Consider the following 23,380-nt stretch of genomic DNA (forward strand, 5'->3'; position numbering starts at 1 on the left):
AAGGAAAACTGAGTCTCAGGTCATGTAACTTAAGGTCTTGAAACTTGTAAGTAATAGAACAGATTCGAACCTGACTTCCAAGCACATGAGCTTAGCCTTGATGTACTGCCTCTTATGGGAATACTTATAGTGGCAGATGCTGCTGATGTCCCACACTGTATCTTCTTGGTCCACATCTGAGCTCACTGCAGCATCCCACGTCAAGTGCCTGCATCTCTGCTTCTCTGCCTGAAGGCTTTCTTGGGCACCTGGGGAGCTGTGGGGGACTTAGCACCTTTGGGTATGCGTTAGAGTCTGAGAGCTGCTATGACAGTGTTCCATAAACGGGTTGACTTAAAACAACAGAGATTTATTCTGTGACAGTTCTGGAGGCTACAGGTCTGAAGGCAAGGTTGATACCTTGGTGGTTGATACCAGCAAGGCCACACTTTCTCTGAAGGCTCTAGGGAAGGTCCTGCCTCGCCTCTTCCTGGCTCTTGGGGGTTGCTGAAAGTCCCTGGCACACCTTGGCAGGTGGCAGCATCACTCCAGTCCTGCCCCCATCTTCACATGGCTGCCTTCCTGCTGTATGTCCCTGTTCTTGTGTCTCTTCTCTTCTCAAGGATACCAGTCTTATTGGATTAATGGTTGGCTCTACTCCAGGCTGACTTCAGCTTTTTTTTTTTTTCTTTTGAGATGGAGTCTCGGCTGTGTTGCCCATGCTGGAGTGCAGTGGCACATCTCGACTCACTGCAGCCTCTACCTCCCGGGTTCAAGCGATTCTCCAGCCTCAGCCTCCCAAGTAGCTGTGATTATAGGCCCTGCCACCATGCCTGGCTAGTTTTTGTATTTTTAGTAGAGATGAGGTTTTGCCATATTGGCCAGGCTGGTCTGGAACTCCTGATCTCAAGTGATCCCCCACCTCGGCCTTCCAAAGTGCTGGGATTACAGGCATGAGCCACTGTGCCCAGCCTGACTTCATCTTAATTAATTACATCTGCAACAACTTTATTTCCAAATAAGGTCACATTCGGAGGTTCCAGAAAGAACATGACTTTTGGGGGCACACTATTCAACCCAGTTCAGGGGGCAGCCTTCAGCCGACGGGGGAGGTGAGTAGCCAAATGCTCCAGCCACCCCATCCTCTGGTGGCACAATTCCAAGGCATGTTCCACATGAATTCCCAGAGGTTCCCCGGTAAGACTAAACCTCAGCTGCCCACAAGAGCCCTGCTCATTAATGTACCCATTATTGACTTTTCTTATTTCTCGGTCTCACTTTCCCTACTTCTTCATTTGGGCTTCCTAGGATCACCACTCAAATAAACTACCTGTCACCAGGTTTTTTGTTTTTTGTTTTTTGCGAGGGGGAGGGCAGGGAACTCAAATGCATGACCTATTTTCGGTTAAAAGTGAAAAGAGATTCTTGTCTTCTGTCCAAGTTGGTCACTTCCCTGCGCCAAAGTGAACAGTAGCCAACATGTCAGGGTGGGAGTCGTATTACAAAACCGAGGGTGATGAAGAAGCAGAAGAACAAGAAGAGAACCTTGAAGCAAGTGGAGACCATAAATATTCAGGAAGACATAGTTTGATTTTTTTGGTTGATGCCTCCAGGGCTATGTTTGAATCTCAGAGTGAAGATTTGACTCCTTTTGACATGAGCATCCAGTGTATCCAAAGTGTGTACATCAGTAAGATCATAAGCAGAAAGAAAGATCATAAGCAGTAAGATCATAAACAGATCATAAGCAGTGAGATCATAAGCAGTGAGATGATAAGCAGTGAGATCATAAACAGTGAGATCATAAGCAGTGAGATGATAAGCAGTGAAGTGATAAGCAGTGAGATCATAAGCAGTGAGCTCATAAGCAGTGAGATGATAAGCAGTGAGCTCATAAGCAGTGAGATCACAAGCAGTGAGATCATAAACAGTGAGATCATAAGCAGTGAGATCATAAGCAGTGAGATCGTAAACAGTGAGATCATAAGCAGTGAGATGATAAGCAGTGAGATCACCAGCAGTGAGATCATAAGCAGTGAGATCATAAGCAGTGAGCTCATAAGCAGTGAGATGATAAGCAGTGAGATCATAAGCAGTGAGCTCATAAGCAGTGAGATCATAAGCAGTGAGATGATAAGCAGTGAGATGATAAACAGTGAGATCATAAGCAGTGAGATCATAAACTGAGATCATAAGCAGTGAGATCATAAGCAGTGAGATGACAAGCAGTGAGATGATAAGCAGTGAGCTCATAAGCAGTGAGATCATAAGCAGTGAGATCATAAACAGTGAGATCATAAGCAGTGAGATCATAAGCAGTGAGATCATAGGCAGTGATCGAGATCTCTTGGCAGTGGTGTTCTATGGTACCGAGAAAGATAAAAATTCAGTGAATTTTAAAAATATTTACATCTTACAGGAGTTGGATAATCCAAGTGCAAAACAAATTCTAGAGCTTGACCAGTTTAAGGGGCAGCAGAGACAAAAACGTTTCCAAGACCTGATGGGCCACGGATCTGACTACTCACTCAGTGAAGTGCTGTGGGTCTGTGCCAGCCACTTTAGTGATTTCCAGTTCAAGATGAGTCATACGAGGATCATGCTGTTCACCAGTGAAGATAACCCCCATGGCAATGACAGTTCTAAAACCAGCTGGGCCAGGACTGAAGCTGGTGATCTCTGAGATACAGGCATCTTCCTTGACTTGACGCACCTGAAGAAACCTGGGGGCTTTGACATATCCTGGTTCTACAGAGATACCATCAACATAGCTGAGGATGAGGACCTCAGGGTTCACTTTGAGGAATCCAGCAAGCTAGAAGACCTGTTGCGGAAGGATCGCGCCAAGAAGACCAGGAAGTAAGCACTCAGCAGGTTAAAGCTGAAGCTCAACAAAGACATAGTGATCCCTGTGGGCATTTGTAATCTGCTCCAGAAGGCTCTCAAGTCTTCTGCAATAAAGCTTTATCAGGAAACAAATGAACCAGTGACAACCAAGACCCTGGCCGGGTGCGTTGGCTCACGCCTCTAATCCCAGCACTTTGGGAGGCTGAGGCGGGCGGATCACCTGAGGTTGGGAGTTCGAGACCAGCCTGACCAACATGGAGAAACCCCGTCTTTACTAAAAGAATACAAAATTAGCCAGTCGTGGTGGTGCATGCCTGTAATCCCAGCTACTTGGGAGGCTGAGGCAGGAGAATCGCTTGAATCCAGGACGTAGGGGGTTGCAGTGAGCCGAGATTGTGCACTGCACTTCAGCCTGGGTGACAAGAGCAAAACTCTGTCTCAAAAAAAAGAAAAAAAAAAGAAAAAGAAAAGAAAAAAGAAACAAAGCAAGACCTGGACATTTAACACAAATACATGCAGTTTGCTTCTGTTTAGCGATACCAAGAGGTCTCAGATCTATGGAAGTCATCAGATTATACTGGAAAAAGAGGAAACAGAAGAGCTAAAATGGTTTGATGATCCAGGTTTGATGCTCATGGGTTTCAAGCCCTTGGTAATGCTGAAGAAGCACCATTACCTGAGGCCCTCCCTGTTCATGTACCCTGAGGAGTCGCTGCTGATTGGGAGCTCAATCCTGTTCAGCACTCTGTTCATCATGTGTCTGGAGAAGGAGGTCATAGCATTGTGCAGATACATACCCCGCAGGAACATTCCCCCTTATTTTGTGGCTTTGGTGCCACAGAAAGAGGATTTGGATGACCAGAAAATTCAGGTGACTCCTCCAGGCTTCCAGCTGGTCTTTTTACCCTTTGCTTATGATAAAATGAACGTGCCCTTTATTTATTTATTTGTTTGTTTGTTTATTTATTTATTTTTGAGACAGAGTTTCATTCTTGTCACCCAGGCTGGAGTGCAATGGTGTGGTCTCAGCTCACTGCAACCTCTGCCTCCCAGGTTCAAGCGATATTCCTGCCTCAGCCTCCCGAGTATCTGGGATTACAGATGCCTGCCACCATGCCCAGCTATTTTTTTGTGTTTTTAGTAGACAGGGTTTCACCATGTTGGCCAGGCTGGTCTTGAACTCCTGACCTCAGGTGATCTGCCCGCCTCGGCCTCCCAAAGTGCTGGGATTACAGGCGTGAGCCACTGTGCCCAGTGAAGATGCCCTCTACTGAAAAGGTCATGGCAACTCCAGAGCAGATGGACAAGATGAAGGTTATCATTCAGAATCTCCGCTTCACACACAGACGTGACAGCTTTGAGAATCCCGTGCTGCAGCAGTACTTCAGGAACCTAGAGGCCTTGGCCTTGGATTTGATGGAGGCTGAACAAGCAGTGGACCTGACATTGCCCAATGAATAAAAGACTGGGATCCCTGGTGGATGAGTTTAAGGAGCTTGTTTACCCGCCAGATTACAATCCTGAAGGGAAAGTTACCAAGAGAAAGCACGATAACGAAGGTTCTGGAAGCAAAAGGCCCAAGGTGGAGTATTGAGAAGAGGAGCTGAAGACCCACATCAGCAAGGGCACGCTGGGCAAGTTCACTGTGCCCATGCTGAAAGAGGCCTGCCAGGCGGACCGGCTGAAGAGCGCGCTAAAGAAGCAGGAGCTGCTGGAAGCTCTCACCAGGCACTTTCAGGACTGACCAGAGGCCATGCGTGCAGCCGCCCTTCCACACCATGCCCAGGCTGCCTGGCCTTGTTTTCAGCCAGTTAAAATGTGTTTCTCCTGAGCTAGGAAGAGTCTGCCCAACAGAAGTCGAGGGACTTTAAGTTTTTGAGACTTTCTGTTGGCATGGTGATGGTGTAGCCCTCCCACTTTGCTGTACCTTACTTTATAGCCTGAATAAAGAGCCCTCAGTTTGTACTACTAAAAGAAAAAGTGAAAAGAAAATGAGCCTCAGGCCTTTTGTCTGTTCAGTACGCCTTATCACAGGGAGCTAGGAGGCTTTTCTAGGGTCCTGTAATGATGGTTTTTGCTCCATGTTGGTTTAAGCAGGTTTCTGGGGGCCCACAACACCTTGGATGAGTAGGAGGGAGCCTACTAGGGAGGGCTGGGTTGGCAAAGTGGGATATATGTCTATAGCTGGTGTTAGGCTTGTGGCTTTACGCAGAATGACTTTGCTAACTTGTGTCATAGAGGTTGACGATTTTATCAGTTATTCCCAAGAAATAGTATAAACGTCAAGAAATGTTTCTCAAACCAAGGGAATCCAATGATAGCAACCGACGGAAGATCTAGGGAAGGTGGAACATATGGTGATAATGTCAATTGGGAATTTCTAATATTATCTAATATTCATATTATGCCATATAATCTATAGCATCCACTCCCTCTGTGGTTTTGTTCACAATGGGCTCATCCATCACCAGGTTCAACATTTCTCAAATGCACCCTGCCGGATGCTCCTAAGAAAAAAGGTTCTGTGATCCAATCACGTGGATGAATGCCAATTACTATTCACTCTTCTTGAAGAGGCACAGTCCATATTAACATATTAAAGGTTCTGAAAATTTTGCTGTTGAAATTAAAATCCAGTTTAGCATTGCTTCCCATATTTATTTTGCTATGGAACCCTTTCTTCATGTAATACCTATGTAATCTATCATAGAACTGGTACTCCACAGAATCCACTTTGGGAAGCCCCAATCTATCTAACTAGTGTGGGTGCAAAAATATTTTCTGCAGCCCACAGGACTTCCTTTGCAGAGTGTGCCAGGGCACAACTGTCCTTTTTTGTCCACACCTCACCCCCAATCTCCAACCTTCCTTCCTCCTTTTTACTTTTTTCTCTATTTGGGTTTAGGTCACATGGATTCATGGCTGTGGGCTAACTCCCCCACTGCCATTGCCTTGACACATTAAGTCCTCTTATCTAAGTCCTGCTTGGGGACCTTGGTCCAGCTGGGGTTCTGAGGGGCTCCCTCATCCCTACCTCTTCCAGGTACTAGAAGGGTCTGGGGACCCTCCAGGAGACAGACATCTACAAGGAAAGAATCTATCACCAAAGAGCATCCACGAGCAGCCAGCATGATTCAGATCCTCCTGCTGGGCTAGGGACACAAACTACTTTTCAAACATGGGGCCTGTTGTGGGTTTGTGTCCCCCCAAAATTTATAGATGTAAGTCCTAACCCCAGTACCTCAGAATGTGACCTTCGGAAACACGGTTGTTGTAGATGTAAGTGATTAAGATGAGATCATACTGGAGTAGAGTGGGCCCCTAATCCAGCATGACTGGTGTCTTCTGAAAAGGGGGAATTTGGAGACAGGTGTGCACATGGGGAGAGCACCACGTGAAGATGGGAGCAGTGCCTCCACTACCCAGGAACTACCAGAAGCCAGGAGTGTGGCTTGGAACAGATTTTTCCTTAGTGCCTCAGAGGCAGCACAGCCCCGCCAACAGCTTGGTCTCAGGCTTCCAGTCCCCCCAATGTGAGAGAATCAATTTCTGTTGTGTAAGTCGCATCCATGTGTTGTACTTTGTCACTGCAGCCCTGGCACACTCATCCATGGGGCAGAAGTCTCTGCTTCTTCTCCTCCGGATTCACCAGCAGTGGTTCCTGATCCAGCTCCCTCACAGTGGGAGGAGGTGGAGATACTGGAACTGATGTGCGGAGCTTCCCCAGTCCCAGGCTGTCTCTTTGTGGGGATGAGGTCGGTTCTCGTGGCACCCCGGTAGCTGTGTGGATAGACTGAGGACCCTTCTTCTGGTAGAAGTCTTTGTGTCCTCTTCCTGAGTGCCACAGTGTCTCTGACCTCTGACCATCATAGTCAGTGGGAGTGGTACTCTCAGCTTCCCTCTCAGGCCTCGAGCTCACGACTGACCCCTGACCAAGCAGTGAGGATGTCACCTGGCTGGGAAAGCATCACTGAGAGGGATAGTCCAAAGTCCTACCCAGAGGCAGAATGTGAGATCCCGACCCCTCCAGGACGCAGTCAAAGCTACAGGCCTTCCCCGCCACTCAATCATGCTGCTTCCTCTGCATTTTGATTTGTTGCCATGGAGAGAAGCAGGATGCGGCTCCCTATATCCAACACCAACAAAACCACTATATTTGATAATTATTAATCAGATAGATAAGGGGTTTCTTAGTCTTGGCGCTACTGACATTTGAGCCAGATACTTCTCCTTGTGGGGGCTGTCCTGTGCATTGTAGGACGTTCAGCAGCATGCCTGCCCCCTACCCACGAGATGCCAGTGGCAATCCCCCCAACCAAAAATGTCTCCAGACATTTCCACATATCCCCTTGGGGGTAAAATCTCACACAGATGAGACCCACTGAAATAGACCAACCTCAATATACTGATGCTACTCTGAGGTCCTTCCAATCCAAGGTCATTTCATTATTTCAATGATTTTAGGTTTTTAAAATGTATTTAATATTGCCTGATCTCAAATATAAGAAAAACCTACAAAGAAAAAAAAAGACTAGAAGAAAATGTTAATCATGGTTGTCTCTGAATGCTGGGTAGTGAATTTGTGAGTGAATTGTCTCTCTATTTTTCTGAATTTTTTTTTATTTGCTATAGTAAGCATGTATTAGCTTTATACTTGAAAATAATCTATTTGACTAGTGACCTAGGTATTTTCATGTTAAATGCAATAATAAGACCCTATTGTACACAGGATTAAAAAACTGGTTAAGTATAACCAAAGCAAAGTGATAAAGGAGAAAGAGGCACAATTTAAATCTTGGCACTTCTACTCACTTAACTAGCCATGGCCATGCTGTTAGTATCTGCCCAGCTAGGCTGAGCCAAGGCTGAGTGTAGGAATATTTGTAAAACATCCAGAATAGAAGGGTTCAATACATGGTGGCTCCCACAATTATTAGGCTCCCTTCTGGTTCAAGACTTGAGGTCCCTCTTCATCCTGTGCCTGTGCTGCTGCAAAGTCTTCTCCATAGAGAGTTACCAGCACGGACATGGAAGGCCCAGGAAAGCCTCCCTGGGTAAGTGGTTCCTTTTTCCCAACTCTTCCAGACTCAGGGATTCTTCTAGAAGAATAATGACAATTATCATTTATAGTATTATTATTTTATCCTACATTTTTCATAGATGGCCTTTCTTCTTCTCAAACACCCTATGAGGTAGGAATAATAATCCTCTTTTCAGAGATGGAAAACCAAGCTCAGAGAGGTTATGCAACTTCTCCGAGACTGCACAGCTGGTAAGCAACAAGAGCCAGCATCAAATAGTCCAAACCCCTCCACCTGTCTTATTTTAATAGGCAATAAAATTGAAGCTCAGAGAATGAAGTGAGTTATGCCCAAAGTCACCCAGCTAAATAATGTCTCGAAGAAGAGCCAGGCTCATTGCCACCTTCACAGCACATGCACAGGCAGCTCTGATTTGAGGGAGAAGAGAGAGGATGCCAATTTCACTAAACAACATCACAGTTTAGAAAATAAAATTTGGAGCCAGACAGCCTGAGTTCAAATTCTAATTCTATCTTTACCCCAGCTGTGTTATTCCAAGCAAGCTACTTAAAGTCTCTGGATTTTCTTTTTTTTTTTTTTTTGAGACAGAGTCTCGCTCTGTCGCCCAGTCTGGAGTGCAGTGGCACCATCTCGGCTCACTGCAAGCTCTGCCTCCCAGGTTCATGCCATTCTCCTGCCTCAGCCTCCGGAGTAGCTGGGACTACAGGCGCCCACCACCACACCCAGCTAATTTTTTTGTATTTTTAGTAGAGACGGAGTTTCACCGTGTTAGCCAGGATGGTCTCGATCTCCTGACCTCGTGATCCGCCCGCTTAGGCCTCCCAAAGTGCTGGGATTACAGGCGTGAAACACTGCATCCAGCTAAGTCTCTGGATTTTCATTTCTTCATCTCCAAGAAGAAAATAAGATATTTAATAACAAATAATCCACATACGCACTTAGAATATAATAAGCAGTAGATACACATTAGGTGTTAACAAATTTTGCACAATGAGCTACTAAGAAATTAGGCAGTGACTAAATGTTTTGTTCCTTTTACTGCCAACAAGCATTTTTCCCATGATTTAAAGTAAACCACTATCATTGTGAAAAATTTGGAAAAGAGGGATATAAGTATAAAGGGAACAATAACAATCACCTGTAATGGCAACGAATTAAAAATAACTACAAAAAGCTCTTTACTTTGGGAAATCTCAAATATAAAAATGAAAAAAGGATAGTATAGGGAACCTCCATGTTCCCATCACTCAGCTTCTTTAAATACTAACTTTCGGCCAATCTTATTTCATTTATAGCCCCATCTGCTTCTCTCCTATTTCTACCTTCAACCTTTTGTGGCAAATCCCAGACACTGTATAATTTCATTTCCAGATATTTCAGCATACATCTCTGAAAATACAGATTCTTTTTTCTTAAATTATAATTCCAATATTATACCTTTTACAATTAATAATGTTTAATATTATCATATTACCAGGTCCAAATTTCCTCTAATTGTCTCATAAATGTTAGTTTGAATCGGGACCCAAATTGCATCCACATGTTGGATTGGTTCAGGTTTCTCAAATTTCTTTTAATCTATAGATTCCTCCTCCATCTCTTTTTTACTCCTTGTAATTCATTTGTTTAGGAAATTGAATTATTTGTCCTATAGAGTTTCCATAGCCTGGATTTTGCTGATTGCATCCTTATAGTATTAGTTCACATATTCCCTGGACTGTGTGTTTCTTGTAAATTAGAAGTTCTGTGTCAAGAATACATTATAGATGGTATGGTGGACTTCCACTGGGAGACATGTAATGTCTGTCTCTTAATCTCTCACTTTGAGAAGTGAACAGCCTTTGATGATCATAGCCCAGATCCACAAATTTCATCAAGGGTTACAAAAGAGTGGTATTTTAAACCCATCAGTACTTTCCATGTATTAGCTAGAATGTTTCTGTAAAGAAAAACTTACCTCATTGTGAGATATAGTTCGTCTAGGAAAAGCAAAGTAAATACTTTTTTTTTTTTTTTTTTTTTTTTTTGCTTTTTTTTTTTTGAGACAAGGTCTCACTCTGTTTCCCAGGCTGGAGTGCAGTAGTACCATCATGGCTCACTGCAGCCTCAACCTCCCAGGTTCATGTAATCCTCCCACCTAAGCCTCCTAAGTAGCTGCGACCACAGGTGCACGCCACCATGTCCAGTTAACTTCAATTTTTTTTTTTTTTTTTTTTTTTTTGTAGAGACAGGCTCTCACTGTGTTGCTGCCTGGTCTCAAACTCTTGGGCTCAAGTGATCCTCCTGAGCCACTGATCCCAGCAATGCTTGATTCTTTGTGGCCAACTTTCAAAATAAAGATCCTTGGCATCATCCAAAGTGACCAATGAGTCTTGTTGTTGTTTTATTTTGTTTTTGTGTCATTATCCATTGGTATTTATATTAACCCAAAAACATTAAACATAGTTTACATGTTTTAGTCTATTGTAGAATGAATTATTAAAACTCAAATTATCTAAAGTTTTTCTTCTTTTCCTTTGTTATTAAGTAGTATTGGGATTAGTCGATCTTTAAAGGTGTGCTAGAATTTTCCTGTGAAACTGTTAGGGCCTGGTGCTTTTTGTTGGTGAGGTCTTCATTTCCTCTATGATAATTGGTCTGTTAAGGCTTTGTGTCTCTACTGAGATCAATTTAGGTAAGTTACATTATTCTAGAAAACTATCCATTTCATCTAAGTTTTCATATATTTTGCATAGAGTTGAAAAAAACAGTCTCTTATGTTTTTGGTTTGAATTTCCTCTGCTTTGATGGTCCTACCCATCTACCCACATCCAGTATTTCTAATCTTGCGTGTCCATTCTTCCTCTCATTTATCTTATTGACCAGTTTAGTAGGTGCTTTGTATATTGTGTTGATTGTTTCAGCCTTAGGTTTATTTTTAAGTTCTACTTTCTATTAATTTTTGCTTTCATCTTTATTAATTCCTACCTTCTAGATTGTTTTGGCTCACTCTGTGGTTCTTTTCTTGCTTTTTGAATGGGGCATTTAATTCGTCTATTTTCATTTTTACTGACATAGATATTTAATGCTAAACTTTTTCCTTTATTAATTGCATTAGTTGAATAGCTGGGACTTGATTATTTGTGTTTCCATCATCATTCTTTTCCAGAAATTCTGTAATTTCAAGTTGTTCTTCTATCTCTAACAGCTGCTTAGTAACATGATTTTTTCCTAATTTTCAGATAGAGTAGTCTTTTCAGTTTTTTTCTTTTCTTTTTTTTTTTTTTTTGGTCTTTTTGGTTTTCTAATTTTGTTCATGCTTTGGTTTTTGTGATTTTGTTTTGGTTTTGTATTATTACCAGTTGGTATCTATATCATAAACTCAACAAACACAGTTAACATGTTTTAGTCTGTCGTAGAGGAAATTATGATCAGAGAGTATTCTCTTTGTTCTTTGAAATTTAATGAGGTTTTCCTTATGGCCCAAAGTGTAGTCATTTGAGAAGGTGTGTTTGTCACTATCGGGGTCCAGGTTTCTACATACATCTTTAAGATCTACCTTATTGATTAAGTTTGTATCTCCTGCATCCTTATTGTCCACTTGATCTCTCTTGGATTGAGAGACATAGATTAAAATCAAGTATTTGGGTTTCCATTTCCCCTGCATCTTTAGTTGTTAGGTGCTTCAATGTTAATAACTTATGTATCTTCAATGTGAATTATTACCTTTAGCATTCTAAAGTCTCCTTATTGCCTCCTTTAGTGCTTTTTGGTTTAAATTCCATCTTGTCAGCTATCAAAATTGTAACTGCTTTTAAGTTTTAGTTTGCATTTGTTTTAATATCTTTTTCTTTCTTTTTTTAACTTTTCAGGACCTCTTGTTTTAGGTGTGTCTCTCGCGTAGAGCAGTGTTAAATTTTGCTACATTGGCCAATGTGGAAATCCTTTTTTTAGTAGGTAAATTAAGCCTATTTACATTTTTTGATATTATTGATACGTTTGACCTTGCTCTATCATCTTATTTTATCTTATTATTAACTTCGAAAATACTTTTTTATCCTTGAAACTTTTCTTCCAGCCTGTAAGCCCTTCACTGGGCAAAGTTCCACATAACTCGCTTTTCTTTCCACTATCCTTCATGCTGTTTTTGATGCTATTTTCTAGTTCACACCGATCATATATCCGTCTTGTGATCCTAAAGCTTGGAAACCTCAGCCTGTTAAAACACTTAGAGTCAAAGCATCGGTCTGTGGCAGTGTGTTCCATCACGAATGAAGGAGTTGTTTAGAGAGACTCACCCAGGCTCGCTTGACATAGGAATGAACCCGGAGTTTGGAAATTAAAAGACAAAGGGTGTTAGGAGAGGAGAGAAATGCTTCTGGGAGCCTTTCCCCTTACTTAATGAATTACTAGGAGATTTGTGGCTACACAGCCCGTCCGGGTAAGTCTTTCAGCATGTGGACCCAGGAGTGTCATGGGCTTGCTCCACTATATCCTTGCTGCCCTTTCTGTGAACTGAGACACTTCCTGTCACCAGTTTATTTTCACTTCTCTCCTGGCAGCTGGCCACTGCAATCGGCATGCATTTGAAATCATTTGCTACTTACTTGAGAATTCACACTAGGGAGAAAGGGAAGAAAATAACCATTCCTGGGGACACCACAAAAGTCAACATTAATGAAAACTCATTTCCACTTTTTCTTTTCTTTTTTTTTGCCACCCAAATGACTGTGGATTAACAGACCCAGAGAATGCCAAATAAACCATAGGATAAGAGAAAGAAAAGTTCAAGTCAGTTGCAGGGGTGCCTTAATGAAGCTGCAATCCCTTTGCTAGCCTCGTGCAAGCCAGTCGGCTCCGCGGTCTATCACCCTCCCTGTTGGTGTTCAGCGCCAGACTCATCTGCCCCAGGCAGAAGTTGCACATGTTGGGATTTTCTTGGGATTTTTCTGAAGTGCTTTGATTTGGTCTCAGATGTGTGGGTTTTTGTTGTTTGTAAACTAGAAACATAGGAAGTTGAAACTGAGAGGAAACCTCAGAGGAAGGCAATATCACAGCAAGAGCTTTGGTTTAAATAGTCTAGGATTCAAATCATAGCTCTGACACCGTGTGACCTCTCTGAGCCTTAGTTTCCCCATCCAAAGGATGAAGAATATAACACAGGGTTTTTTCAAGTCTTAAATAAGTTAATTTAAGTCAGTGGTCCTCAGGTCAGCAGCATCAGTATCCCCTGGAAACTTGTTAGAGATGCAAAATGTCAGGCCTCACCCCAGGCCCACTGAATCAGAAGCTCAGGAGGTAGGTTTTGCAACCTCTGACTGAAAAAGCTCTCCAGGTGATGCTAATGCGTTTGATAACCACTGGTGTAACTAAAGTGTCTAGCACATAGTCGGCAACATAGTAAGTCTTAGATAAATGGTAGCTCTTTGCATTGTTATTATTTAGAGCTCAACTCAATCCTGTGTTTATGGCTGGATCAACAGGGGCCCAGGGAGGTAGCAGTTTGCTCAAGATCACAGTGAATTAGTTGAATTAGTGGCACAGCTGGGGTTGAACCTGTATCTTCTGGTTCCTTCCTGTCTCTTTCTCACCTCCCAGGAGACAGCCATAGTTGACTTCTGTATGTTTTCTTCTATAATTTAAATGCGCATAGATATAGGTATACAATGTAATAGTTATATATTATACATGTATATAGTATGTATTGTCATTCATATAATATATATAAGGGGTGTGTGTGTGTTTAGTAACACAAAATTGGGATCACACCGACTAAATGGATTTAGAAGTCAAATAGTACTACTAAGTTTATAATTTTTAAAATAACTCCATCTCTCCCCACTCCCAATTCTTGTTCCCAGAGGTAACTACTTACTATCTTTTCAGCTATTTCTTATATTTTACTCCATTTTTATAAATTACAGCTTATAGTACTTTCATGATTTTTTTTCATATTATCCATTAACTCTCAGCTACGGAGAATGAGGATTTAGGTACTGCCTAATTTCTTAGTTGTAGCTCACTGTGCACAGTTTGGTAACACCTAATGTTTGTTGAGTACGTATTATATGGCAGGTATATTCTAAGTGCAAATGTAGATTATTTGTTCTTAAACATATTCTTTTCTTCTTGCAGATGAGAAATGGAAGCCCAGAGACTTAAGTAGTTTGCTCAGAATAACATACGCTAGCCCCTCAAAATGCATGCATACACTATAGTGGACATATTTTGAAGTACCTCATCTTATTTATTTAGTTAGTTTTGAGATGGAGTTTTGCTCTTGTTGCCCAGGCTGGAGTATAATGGTGCGATCTCAGCTCACCTCAACCTCCGACTTCCAGGTTCAAGTGATTCTCCTGCCTCACCCTCCTGAGCAGCTGGGATTACAGGCATGTGCCACCACGCCTGGCTAGAAGTACCTCATCTTACATAGACTCCTTTAACTCCCTCTCACCTACCCATTATGGTGAGTTCCCAAAAACCATCAAAGTCCTTACCGTAGGAATCTGGAATTGGAATAGAGAAAGAGTTAGAATTTCAGGCTGTCTGGAATTGTCATGTGTGTGCATTTGGGCACTGTGGGTAATTCTTTGCATTTGCCCCATAGACTAAGTATCAGAGAGATCTGGTATGCAGTGAGAACGACCTAGAGGTCCAGAGAGAAGCAGAGATCCACGAAACAAGAAGATTTGTGCAAACTTCCCACTTCCTAACTCCAACCCCCCATTAAAGTTGGCTCATTCCTACTGTTTAATTTAGTAGAATGTCCCTGAATCTCAATAATAAATTAATAAATTATCTATCTTTGCTTTAAAAGTTCAAGTGTGTTTCTGTTCCTTGCCCCCAAACAAGCTCTAATGATTATATGATCATACATAACAGTCCCAGCTTAAGAACCCCTGCCTTAGGCACAAGAGCAGGCACAGAGTTGATAGGAAATTGGGTATATGCCCATTCACCCAGTTGCAGTATAAGGGATAATTAGATTGGAAAACAGGACCATGAGAAATGGAGAGGAGGGAAACATTTTGCAGCAGCATCTTGTAGATGGATGAGATCTCCATTCAGCGCTTGCTAGGACCAGAAATCCCAGAAGCAGTTATGGATGACTGGGACAAGGTCATGTGGAAATGTAGGCTATGAGTATGGTTTGGAAGGTGTCTTGGATTCAAAAAGAGAAATTTGGAACTGTTGCAGCTCTTGTGATCTAGCTGGTTGGGAAAATCACAGAATAACTTCAAGTTTCTATTTCTTGTGAATCTATTGATTCTTCCTCAAAGATCAAACCAGCTTTGTGCAACCCAATAAAATGAGCTTGTTCCTGGTCCAGTCCAAGTCAGGAGCTGCTAGCATTGAAACAACAACCCAAAAAATAATTATACAATTTTTATCCCTCGCTCCTCCCATAGTTCTCCTGACACTCTCCAAATTCCCATTCTGAGAAGGCAACTATTTTATTTATCTATTTATTTACTTGTCTACATTATTTGTTGCATAGCAAATCACCCCAAGACTTAGTGGCTTAAAACAACTATTTATGATCTCTACGGCTTCTATAGGCCAGAAATTTGGAAGTGGCTTAGCTAGCCAGTTCTGGCTTGGGGTCTCTCATGAGGCTACAGTCAAATGTTGGCTGGGGCTGCATCATCCAAAGGCTGTACAAAGGTTGGAGAATCCAGTTCCAAGGTAGCTCACTCATGTGGTTTGCAAGTTGATGCTGGTTGTTGGCAAGAGGCCTTAGTTCCTCTCCTCATGGACTTCTCCACAGGGCTGCTTGAGTGTCCTTATGCCATGGTAGCCGGCCTTCTCTAGAGCGTGCATTGCAAATATTAGAGAGAGCCAGGTGGAAGCTATATCTTTTTAATGACGGGCTTGGAAGCCACATAGCATTACTTCTGCCACACTCTATAACATTCTATGTTTTTTTTGTTTTGTTTTTTATTTTTTGTTTTTTTTTTTTGAGATGGAGTCTCGCTCTTGTTGCCCAGGCTGCAGTACAGTGGTGCGATCTTGGCTCACTGCAACCTCCACCACCCAGGCTGAAGCAATTCTCCTGCCTCAGCCTCCCAGGTAGCTGGGACTACAAGCGCCCACCAACATGCCCAGCTCATTTTTGCATTTTTAGTAGAGACGGCGTTTCACCATGTTGGCCAGGCTGATCTCAAACTCGTGTCCTCAGGTGATCCACCCACCTCGGCCTCCCAAAATGTTGGGATTACAGGCACGAGCCACCGTACCTGGCCAACATTCTATGTTATAAGTGACTCACCAATGGCCGACATTCAAAGGGAAGGGAATTAAACTCTACCCCCTGAAGGAAGGTGTGTCAAAGAATTTGAAGACATATATTAAAATCGCCACAGTAACCAACGTATCTGTTTCCATGGAAAAACTACTACAGTTCTTTCTTTATTTAATATTTGAATACCTACAATCAGGGAGGGCTAATAGGATTCAGATCATGTGCCAATTCCCACCTGCTGCAAGTGGCTTCCGGAGGCACTGTACTGCAAAATATTCTGAGGGCATATCAGGAAAGAGTAGTGCCATGGTTCATTTGCCATATCTGCCATCACAAACCCTATACATCCCTACACCAGAGTAGGGAGTGCTGGCACATGAGCCCAGAATTTCTGTGACAGGTGCTTAGCCCTGCGATAGGAACAAATATGAATAAGACACAGGCCTAGCTCTCCAATTGTTTACAATCTATTTATTGAAGACTATGATGAACATAATGAACCATTCACTAAATTCCAGTACTCCCTTTGTTTCACAGTGATAAAACTATAGCTAGACACATGGGTATCCGGTGGATACATGTTCTAGTTTCCTATAGAGTTAGCTGTGGCCACATGACTAAGTTTTCTCCAAGGTAAGTAGAAGTGACAGATGCCACTTCTGCTCTGGTGCCTTAACACTGGCTACACCTAGGAGATGGTAAAAAAAAAAATATGGAAAGACCTAAGGTCCCTGAATGACTATGTGGACTACAGGCACCAGCCAATCTGAAACCTGCTTCCTGAATTTTTACATGAGCGAGAAATACATGTTTCTGTTCTTTAAGCAACTGGTCTTGGAGATCTCCTTCTTGTAGCAATTAATACAACAAACACAAATGAGACATATAATACACCCTGCAACGTCTTCCTATAGTACAAGATAATCACACAAAAGACATCATAACCTCATGTAAGGACCAAATGAGTCATACTGAATATTGATGATACAAATTTAATAGCAATAGAACCTAATTGTAAATAGTAACTACTCATAGAATTCTGAAGGTTAAATGAGATAATATCTATGAAGTGCTTTGGATAGTGTACAGAATAATGTAAATGCTCAATAAATTTCAGGATGTTGTTCACATAAATTCAGTTATAAACACTGCTGGGGTGTGTTTTGGCACAAAGTGTATATAACAAGAATCAGACATTTTTGTACTTAAACACAAATTCTGTCCCATTATTTCGTTTGTTTTCTGGGGCAGGTCTATTCTTTGCCCATTAATCTGTTTATCTGATATGAAACCAGGACGATGTCTGAGGCAAGAAAGCTAATGTACAGCACAGATGTGGCCTTGGTCTCTAAGGAATTCATCACAGGCGCAGGAGAGATGAGTGAAAACCTGTTCTTGACATTGAAAAACTAAAACCATGGAAGGAATTTAAAGCATTAGAAGTAAAAGCAGCAATTCTATGTCTGAGCCAAGGCCGTCTAAGTATTGGATGTGTATTAACGTTCATAAGCAAAGCTGCTGTATAACCAGCAATTTTTTCATGAAGATATGCACTTAGTGGAGAAGCACACAGTGCACAAATATATGACAGCAGAGAATGCCCTTCCCTGCTTCTCAAAGATCCCTCAGGAAGAAGAGTACAACACAATTATTAGGAATTATATACTTGGTTCTTCCTTAGCATTACGAAGAAAGGCACTTTTTACCTTGTTCCTTCTGTGTGTTCTTTTGGGGCGGGGGACTCGGATAGTCACGGGACTAATATGTGAGAAATCGAGAGGAAGGTTGGAGGTCATGGCTGTGGGAAATTAGATGGAATATGTGGTCAGTTCCTCCTCTCACTGAGCTTACAGTCTTATGGGAAAGACGGATGCTCACACAGGAAAAGACAGAAGGTACAAATTATATACCCACAGCTAACAAATGGTTAAATCTCATAGCCCGGCCTGAAAGTTACAGGAGGCAGAGAAAGGATCATGCATTGTGAACTAGGTTAGACCCATTAAATATCAGAGCTGGAAGGCACTAGTGGCTTGGTATTGGTTTTATTCTTGCAGTTGGTAATAGCTTATTAGTCTAATTCCTGCTTATATTGTATAACAATGCACATTCCAGAGCCAAGTAGATAAAACAATTTACCATGGATCATTTTTGGTCTGGCTGGTAAGAAGAGGAAGAGGGGCTTATAAGAGAAAGCAAAGAGAGAACTTTTGTGTCTCTTCTGGTGCAATCCCTCAAAAAACACCCCCAACCCACCCCACACCTCCTCTCCAGCCTTGGGTTGATTCTATTCTAGCTTCTATTCAAAGGGGATCAAATGAACCCATTTAATGTGTCATATGGCATTCCAATATATTTGTTTTCACTTGTATATACGCTTTCACAGGATTTCTCTCTGGGATTTGAAACTTTCAGTGCTGCCTTCCATTCCAATGATTACTTTGTCTTTTGAAAGTCTAAGAAATATCCCTTCAGCTGGATTTGAGATGTGAGAGAGTCAAGTTGGGGTAAAAAAGTTTTTTTAGCTTAAAAAAATTCTCAGACATTTTTTGCTAAGCCATAAATCAACAGTGGTTGAATTAAAACCGATCAAGCTTGGCTTGGGTTTAGACCTCCATGAGGTCTCTGGCTAAGCTTGAAGGGGAAAAAAAATAAGTTAATACTAAAAAAGAAAAAAAAAAAAAAAGGCTCCTGTGCATGTCCAGTTGGAAGAGAGCAAATTCCACTTAATGAGAATCGGCCCTTTTAATCACCACAACAAATGTATCAACATAGCATTTCTTCATGTTGGCCCCAAACCTGGTTTTCTGTTCTTTTCTTTACACATGGACCAAGACCGATAGAGAAGAAAATGGAACTTGCTTCAAGAATCCAGAGCCCATCTTTCAGAAACCGTGGCTCAGCCAGGGAATTGGTATCTAATCTGTAATATCAACTTCAGTGAGAACATAAATTGGTTGGTTCCTTGGTCTCTGGCTTCAAGGAGCAGCTTACAGACAGGGCGTCAAAATGGTCCACTCCCCAAGACGGAGTGTCTGGCTGGATGCTGGAAGAAGTCTTCATAGCATCCTGGCCCTCTCTCTTTCTCCTCAATGGGTCAAATCTAACAGAAACATCTGTGTTCATAAGGCCAAAATCTAAGCAGAAAGTCATTAGAAAGTCACCTGTGATTTTTCAGAGGCGGCATCTGCATAGAACCACGGTCTCAACTGTTTTGATTGCAAATCTTTTGGGCATTTCTCTGAAAAGCAACATAAAAGAGAATTCCAGAGCCACTGAATTTTTGAGGATACGTATTACTTCCCAGGCACTACAAGCATTTGATTCTGTGGGTCCCCAGTGTTGGAACTTGTACAACTTATGTAATATAATCATTTTATAATTGCATGTGGGTTTTCTTCATGGTTTCTTTCTATTTTTTTGTAATTTTATTATCCATGTTTAACGTTCGGGAACATATCTCAAAAGTAACCCTACCCCTACCCGGACCTCAAGTTCTAACCATCAGTTGATCTGCCTTGCTTTTTTTTTTTTTTTTTTTTTTTTTGGCTAATGTAATGAGCAAAACAGTACTTTCATGAACTATTTGGACTATTTAAGTCCTGGAAAGCTAAAACTCAGAGAGATATCTTGCAAATGTTTATATAATACAGAAAAATATCTGCTAAGCTTAAAAATCTCTAGATAATTCACTTATCAAACATAACTATAATAACATCACATAAAGAAAATGAAAAAATTAAAGTACCAAGATAGGCTAGGTCTCTGACCTTGACTGTGAACCTATTGCTTTGGCTCTTTTAAGCAGAATTTCAAATGGAGAGTTCTTTAAAAGCACATTAACACTATTTTTTCTTTTCTTTTCTTTTTTTTTTTTTGAGACGAAACTTCACTCTTGTTGCCCAGGCTGGAGTGTAATGGCGTAATCTCGGCTTACCACAACCTCCACCTCCCGAATTCAAGTGATTCTCCTGCCTCAGCCTCCAGAGTAGCTGGGATCATCACAGGCACAGGCCACCATGCCCGGCTAATTGTTTTTATTTTTAGGAGAGACGGGGTTTCTCCATGTTGGTCAGGCTGGTCTTGAACTCCTGACCTCAGGTGATTCGCCCACCTCAGTCTCCCAAAGTGTTGGGATTACAGGCATGAGCCACCATGCCTGGTCACATTAACACTATTTAGCTGCCTATAAGGTGGCTAAAAATCACAATATCTTTGACATACTTGCTAATTCTTTCTAGGTTCTCAGGACATCAAGTCTCTGCTAACTTTCTTTTTCTGAAACAGCTTCAACAAGTCCAGAAGCAATCCTCTCTTACTCTTTTCTTTTTTTTCTCTATCTTCTCTATCTTTTGTAGCAGAAGCCTATTATGTCATTTTACTTCTATAGTTTCCAATTCTCTTCCTCCACATATGTAAATGCACAATGAATTATGATTAGGGAGAAAAAAAGCAACCAGATATGGTTTACATACATTAAATGTAGGCATCCAGTAATTCACAAATTAAATCTATTTCAAAAGTATGTTACTGGGGACTTAACATGCTCCCCGCCCCCCACAGAGACTGTGTTACACATGATATATACAGCCTATATGGCTCACAGAAGTATGTTTGCTTTTATTATCAAGCTGAGATAATATTAGTTGTCTTCTAGTTTCCCATTATTTCTTTGAGTTACTCCTGGAATTCCAAATTCCAATGAGAAATCCAGACACAGGAATTACATCTTTCCCAGTGTAACCCCAGAAACTAGAAGAGAACTTCCCCTCCTCAAATGCTACGTCTAATGCCTCCGTAGCAAAAAGAAATGTTTCTAGCTGCTCGTTTCCCCTACACCAGTTCAAAGCCAAACGAGGAAGCATTAGAGCATTGTGAATAAGAGCTGAACATGGTTTCCAGCTCTGCTACACACTACCAGTGGGAGCTTCAGGAAGTTATGAAATCTCTCTGAACTTCAGTTTCTTCCTGTCTAAATGACAATGATAATACTTGTCTCTGCCCTAAAGTAAAGATAACAATACCCACCCACTGGCTTGTTAGAATTAAATTAGATAATGTATAGAACATCTTTAATGCACTGTAAGTGCCTGATGAATAGCAGCTATGATTTTCACCCTCCTGATCCTGAGACCATGTGGTGTTGGTGGGGAGAGCTCACTTCATCCGTGAGTCAGGAGCCTACCCAGGCCCACCCGTACAGTGAACCCTTTCCCCCAGTAACTGCAAGTCAAACATAGGCAGATTTCTTCAGGTTAAAAAAAACAAAAAAAAATACTGGTTGTGTTTACCAATAGGGTTTGGCAAGCCACAGCTGCCAAGCCCTCCTGCCAATCGGGTCCAGCCACAAGCCAAACTGGTAGTAAATGCAGGACCCTCGGCCAGAATGGGGAGCGGGGTGAGAACAGGGGAATGCAACTGGTTAAACCAGTTTGACTTTCTTTAAATGAAAGAAAAATGGTGAGATTGGCACAACTGATGATGGCTGAAAAATAAACATTTAGGGCATCTTAACCACTCTTTAAATATTGATTCCATTGCTGGGTCTATTTTAAAAATAGTTTCAAGATATTATGCAGGCCAAGATTTTCCAATCTGTAGAAAGCAACCCATTAATACAGTATAAAATCAATTTAATGGGTTGCTATTGGCATTTAAAAAAAAATAATTAATTTTATAGAGACAAGGTCTCACTATGTTGCCCAGGCTGGTCTCGAACTCCTGGCCTTGATTGATCCTCCTGCAGCAGCCTCTCAAAGTTCTGGAATTACAGGAGTTAGCCATCAGTCTGGTCAGCATTTTTCAAAGAAATGGAATAGAATAGAAAACAACAGAATGCACCAAAACAAAGTAATGTTGAGTTTTGTTTCATGAAACTGGGTTAAGACATAAAATGAATTTTTATTGTGTGCTGCAGTGAAAAATTTGAAAGTCACTGATATAGACTGTTTTGCTTCTAGTTCTTAGAAAGGACAATTTTCCTAAAATATTATCTATATTCAGCAAGAACAAGTTTTATTTTTAAAGTTCTTCACATAATCAAAAGTACTGCCTCTGCTTAAAAAAAAAAAAAAAAAAAAAAAAAAAAACAAAAAGTTGGGGCACCAACAACTTGAATTCTTGTCCAGAAAAAACTATAAACTTTCTCTTAGATTCTGAGAGGCTTTGGGATTCAGTTGTCCAGACAGACTATCAAGTCAAACAAAATTGGGATTTACCAGAAAAGTAAAGCAGATGTGGTTATATAAATACTGATCCAAATGGAGAGGATTAATTGGAATCTCATTGAAAAATGGGAGAAAATGATCTCTATGAATGAGAATGATGGGTGGGGGGTAAATGGGACTTTCTTCTAATGGTATCTGGTACATAATAGGTACTCAATGAATATTTTTGAATAAATGAAAATGATCATGTTACAGGGATAACCAGCTATGACTTTCAGATTGCACTGGGGTGGGGCTGGGGGTATACCAACCCACAATTCTTGAGAAGTTTGGCCGATAAAATGACATTTAGCAAGAGTGATGAAAAATAATGCTCTGAGTAAATACATATTCTGGGTATGAGAGAGAGTTTGTACCTGGTGTTGGTTATTCTCTGAATTCCACCCACCCCTGCCCCACCCAATTCATTCTCTACTTTTTTTGGCCCTGTTCTGTATCCTGAGTGACTGACCTTTACCTCTGGCTTCCAGTTGGATTTGGTCAGCAGAGATTAGCAGGCTGGAAAAGAAAGAGGTCAAGATATTTCTTCTCTGTTCCTATTCCACTTCAGCACCCTGGTTCTCATAGAGGCTGCATCCCTCCAAGACAATGGACACCACCAGCTCCTTCCTCTATGGCTGTCCAGCCCTTTCCAGCAACAATGCTTCCTTTCCTTGTCACTTAAGGCCCCAGTATGGTCATGGGGGTCATGGATCCCCACTACTGCTAGTCTTTAGATGCCTCAGTTTCCCTTGGGAATTCCCTCAACACTGATCACTTCTCTATAATTGATCATTTCACAAAGTCTCCTAATTTGAACCGTTCTGTTTTTGGACACTGAGAAGTCCCGTATTTAAAGCATACATGAATTAACATTTTTTAAAATTGAAGAATGGCACCAAACTCATAAGCCAAGAATGTTTCAAAACACCATTTCTTCTATCTATAATAAATAAAAAGGCAGTTTAAGTTCTTAAAGTGTTGGACTTGTTGTAAATAGTGTTTGGAAGAGAAGAGTGAGCATTTCAGTGGCTGGGCTTCTGGTTGTTTGGTTTCTGGATAAAGAGAAATATCTTGTGATGTGA

At 41.4% G+C, this 23,380-nt stretch overlaps 1 pseudogene; it reads left to right on the forward strand.

Moving 5' to 3' along the window:
* The first annotated feature begins 1,458 nt into the window (after positions 1-1,458).
* On the forward strand, positions 1,459-4,570 carry LOC111552221 (annotated as a pseudogene).
* Positions 4,571-23,380: the final 18,810 nt, after the last annotated feature.

Source organism: Piliocolobus tephrosceles, chromosome 9, assembly GCF_002776525.5.
Source record: "Piliocolobus tephrosceles isolate RC106 chromosome 9, ASM277652v3, whole genome shotgun sequence".
NCBI lineage: Eukaryota > Metazoa > Chordata > Mammalia > Primates > Cercopithecidae > Piliocolobus > Piliocolobus tephrosceles.